Consider the following 5,163-nt stretch of genomic DNA (forward strand, 5'->3'; position numbering starts at 1 on the left):
GCCTGGTCCTTTGCCTGGGAAGGGGTGGCAAGAGGAGGGAACCTGGACTACACGTGACGTGGTATGTCCTCTGGCTTTTCCCCTCCTTTACCCCTCACCCAGCCGGCTCCCCCAGGGTCTTTGTACTCAGAAGGCCCATGACAAGGGCCAGAATAATCCAAGGATACTGGAGGCCCATGTGCCCCACAGCCCAGTGCCCCATCCCAGGAAGCTGGGCTCTCCTGAGCTAACTGGCCAGTCCACCCTGGGCCTCTTGCTGTTCCCCCACCCCACCCCTACCCAGGCTTCTAGGGCTTCCCTGTTACTAGGTGCAGAGTGGCCAAGCCCCTCCATCTCCCATCTGCAGAACAGGAGCTGCCTGGCTGGTCACGGGGTCCTCAGTGGCCCTGTGGCTCCTCTGAGTATCTCTGATGACCTTGCCGTTTCCTGGACTGCCCTTTTGTCCCAGAGGGGTCACCCTGACCTGTCCTACCCTGCTGCTGGGCTTAGGCCCCCAGCCCTGACAAGGCCTGGCCATGCTGACTCTGCCCCTCGAAGGGGCTGTGAGCAAGGCAGGAGGGAGCTGGTCTCCTTTCTCCGGGCCCCCCACCAGGACCTAAGCACTTCCACCCCTGCCAGGGCCCCAGACCTTAAGTCCCCGGCAGGGGTCATGGGTTTGAGACTCAAGCAGAGCAAAGGGACAGAGCACTGGAAGGCTGACACATTAGCATGTGATTCGGTGACTGACCAGGCTTGGAAGGACGGTGTACTTTTCATAGTCCTAAACGGTTTGTGGTTGCACATTCCAGGATATCAGTATTTTAACAGGTTCTAAGTACCTTTCTATTGTAGCTTGTTTTTCCTCCTCTTGGCTCCATTACGAACTATAAATTAGAGGCGGTGGGGGGGGGAGAGCCAAGCAGTCACATTTTGGGCATCTGACCCTTGTCTCTGTCCTCCTGGGCCAGCATTCTGAGTCCCTCATCCAGGTGCCCCTTTTCTTGGACCATCTTTGACTGCAGGTAGAAGGAGCCACCCATGAATTTATCGTTCACTTTAAATAAGTGTTCATAGTTCTTTTGGACCTCATCAGGGCTCAGCTTGGAGACCCTGAGAATCTGCTGTGCCTCCTGGAGGCTGAGGCTGGAGAGGTTGGAAGTGGCTACAGGCTGGTGTCCGGCATGTCCCCAGGTGTCGGCTGCTGCCCAGCTGGCTGCAAACTCCTGCCACAAGGCCCGGGCTAAAGCCCTGCCCACCACCTGCACCTCCATCACAATGACCTGGGCCAGGTACTTGGCCATGATGGCCACTCTGCCCAGGGCCATCTGGCTTCCTCGCCCTTCGCCCTGGCTCAGGGGCAGCCAACAGGTCAAAGGTCGAGATCTAATACAGTTAAATGATTACAATTAAAAAGCAGGTATGGCCAGCACACTGCGTACCTCCCCCAGTATTCATTTGTGTTCTATTCCATTTTAATAGAACTCTAATTTTTTTTTAATTGTAGCAAAATTCACATAACAGAATTCACCACCTTAACCATTTTAAAGTGTCTAACGTTTAGTACATGTACAACGTTGTGCAACCATCACCACTATCTAGTTTCAAAACACTTTCACCACCCGTAGAACTCTGATCTTATTCAGGGTGGCAATGCTGCCCCCTGTAAGACTCATTTCTCAACTTCCCTTGCAGCTAGGTGTGGATTTGTGACTAGCTTCCAGCCCATGAAATGTAAGCAGAAGTGCGAGGGACTCTCAGGAAGTGGGCACCCTTTCGTCCTCTCCTGTTCCTTTCTTCTGCTAACCCTAAACAGAGATGTGCTGGTGGGGGCTCTGGCAGCCATTATGGACTATGAAGTATGTTTCTGTAAAGCTGAAGACAGCAGAGTGGAAAGACAGGAGCCCAGCTCCCCAATCACAAATGGAGCCAGCTCTGGGTTTCTTCTACATTAGAAATAAAGAAGACGCTTGTTTAAGCCATTAGTATTTTGGGAATTTTCTGTTCTACGCAGCAGAACCCCATTCCAAGTTCATCAGGGAGGAGAACCATTTTCAAGAATGATTCCTTCAGGATTCCCTTAAATATGAAGCTCAGTGGTTCATCTAGGGGTTTGATGGGGAAGCTGGCTGGTTTGGGTTTCACTCTCATTATGGTTGGCTCAGGGATCGGATCAGAGGGCATGTGAATGATCCTCCTGGGTTTGAGCCCAAGGACCCTCTGAGCACACTGGATCCGGAACAGCCAGTGGCGTAGTGGTGCAAAGAGGAACCTCGCCTAAGACATGTGCCCACCCATGTTTGGGACAGAAACCAGGCAAACATCAGGGGCTGGGAATCACTCCGGCCCTAACAAAGAGATGGATCTACTGATACCTGCAACAGGACAGGACACTGCTGGGTCCCACCGGGCCTGACCCACCATCCTTAGAGCCTTCTCTACCCTCCTCCCCGCCCCCACAGCTCTCTGGAGATCAAATTACAACAGCTACCATGTTTTGAACACCTATGATATTAAGGCCTTTACACGTAATGTCTCGTCATCCTCACAACAGTTCTGCAAAGAGATCCATTTTACAGTAAAGGAATGAAGCTCCTAAAAATTAAATAACTTGCCCACAGTCACACAACTGGTGTGTAGCAGAGATGGAATCAAATGCAGGTTGGTCCCCTCTAAATTCTGAGCTCTTCCCCCTCCATCTTGCTGTCTCTCGTTCCTACACAGAAACCAAGGTCAGCTATGGGGTAATTACAGTGATCCTAAGAGGGCCCGAGCTTATGCTAATAACCAGCGAGTTCTGCTTTGGGAAGGCTCCCCCTTCTCCTCTGGCTGCACCCAGAGTGAAAGAACTCCAGGAGGTCCCTTAAGCAATCAGAGCAGCAAAACAGCACTTGCTTCTCGTCCTAGATGACTATTGCTGTGTAACAGATCACCCCAAAATGAAGCAGCTTAAAACAACCACCGTTTTAGTTTGCTCCCAACTCTGGGCTCCGCTGGGCAGTTTTCTGCTGGCCCTGCTGGTGGTCTCCCAGGTGGCTGCATGCATCCTGGGCTGACTCAGCTGGGATGCTGGATGGGCCTTTCCAGTGCTCTCTCTAGCAGGTTAGGCAGACTTCTCACCAGGTAGCTCAAGGTTACCAAGACTGCAAAGCTCAACTGGACTCCATCCTAACTTATACAGGGGATATCCATTTTCAAAAGTAATTCCCTCAGGATTTTCTCCAGCTGTTCATTTATGGGTTTAATGGAGAAGCTGGCCTTCTTGGGTTTTCACCCTGTGTGGTCAGTACAGACCCTCTGTTATTTTATTTCCTTTTGTCATTACACAAGGTAAACATTTTTGGTGGCCTTTTACCAATTTCTCCCTAACCCTCCCCCCCTTTCCCACCTCTGGTGAGTACAGACCATCTTAAGGAGTTCCTACTACCACATTCTACCAATTCAAGCCAGTCACAGGTCCAGCCCAGATTCACACAAGGGTGTGACTACATGCGGTTCTTCGGGAACCACCAATGTAACAGACTCCCAGTCCTAGCCTGGTCTTGCATTGTTTGTGCTGGAGACCAATCTCTAATCTGACTGTCTGGTGGGTTCTCATTTGACTTGATCTTTCTGACATACGTACTGACTGTCTCCAAATGGCTTGAACCTTGGCCACTAGGGCTCCCCTTCCAAGGCTGATGAGCACATTCCTTGGTGCTATGTGCAAGTCCACCCTCAGTCACATATGGCACCCTGGATTGGCCCCTGTAATCCTCACAACAACCATATGAGGTTAGCATTACCATCTTTTTAGAGGTAAGGAAACTGAGGCACAGAGCTGTTGAATGATTCACCCAGGTAGTCTGACTTCAGAACCACTTAACCAGTTTAGCCAAGCTCTATTGTCTCTTGGGGCACACTGAGCAATATACAAAGCGTAGCAAGATGGAAACCCTAAAGATGCAAGGGTGGAAGGGAAGGACGAGACCTGGGGCTATTCCGTGGATGTGAATGATATGAAAGACACCAGAGTCAAGACTGGGGATCAGGAGAGTCGGACAGAAGCCGTCCACCCGAAAGGCAGTAAAACAAACCAGGGCATTCCAAGTGAATTCCAGGAGGCACTGTAGAACTGTATATATATATTTTTTTCTTTATTTTATTTTATTTTATTTTATTAATATTATTTTTTTACATTCTATGATGTTGCTGCAGAGTAGTTGCGGGGGGAAAGGGAAAAAGGGAAGGAAATGTGATGGAAGGAGGAAGGAGGAGGGGTGGGATTGAGGCCTGTGGCAGCCCCCACATTCCCACAGGGGAGACTGGGGAGCTTCCTGCAGTGGCTTGGTTATTGCTGGACTGGGTGTAGATGTCAGGGGGGTGTAGGAAAAGCCCTAACCTACCACCACCCCAGCTCGGGAACTCAGGACCCTTCTCACTGCAGCTTAGTGGTTGTCAGTCACTTACACATGTTAGGGGGGTGTGGCAGAGGCCCTTGGCCCCCCACTGCCTCAGCTCAGGAGAGCATGGGGCACTTCCTGTGGCAGCTCAGTGGTCATCACTGGGCCGGTGCTTGTGTTGGAGGGGCATGACTGAGGCCCTCAGCCACCCCAGCCCTGGCTCAGGAGAGCTGGGGGCACTTCCTACTTCACTTCAGTGGTCACTGGGGTGGTTGCATTTGTTGGGGGGGGTGGCCGAGGCCCAAGGCCCCCATCCTCAGGACTGGTTGCAGGTGTAGGGGGGCATGGCTGAAGCCCTAGCCCTCCCCCATTTCTGGCTTGGTAGCCCAGGGGTCTTCCAATCCTCCTTGGTGTTACAGGTGTTCTTTGGTGAAATGAGACCTTTACTAGTTAATATCAAACTTTGTCTCTGGTTGTGGGTACTTTGTTTTTTCTTTCTGTTCTGTGTTGGATTATTTGCTGTTCCCACCACTCAGACTCTGTATTGGAACTCATTTGCTGTCCTTTGCTTACTTCTAAAATGGGGGAACTTCCTGTGGGGATCAGTACTTGAGCCCTGTGGTTGAGCTAAATTGCTGCTTTGCTGCTGATTCCCTAGGGAATCAGGTTTGTGCAGCTCAGGTTTTAATGGTTGATTTTATAGGTATTTCCGGGTCTAGTGAAATCCAGTGCACCTTGGTTGTATAGAAACACTGGTCAGTGCCTGAGTCTTTTCATCAAACTGCACCCCCTGCAATTCTCTATT

The 5,163-nt window shown here is 50.9% G+C and overlaps 1 pseudogene; it reads right to left on the reverse strand.

Moving 5' to 3' along the window:
- Positions 1-902: 902 nt before the first annotated feature.
- LOC103583265 lies at positions 903-1,280 on the reverse strand (annotated as a pseudogene).
- Between the last annotated feature and the right edge of the window lie 3,883 nt (positions 1,281-5,163).

This window comes from Galeopterus variegatus, unplaced genomic scaffold, assembly GCF_000696425.1.
Source record: "Galeopterus variegatus unplaced genomic scaffold, G_variegatus-3.0.2 Scaffold21100, whole genome shotgun sequence".
In the NCBI taxonomy this organism is placed as follows: domain Eukaryota; kingdom Metazoa; phylum Chordata; class Mammalia; order Dermoptera; family Cynocephalidae; genus Galeopterus; species Galeopterus variegatus.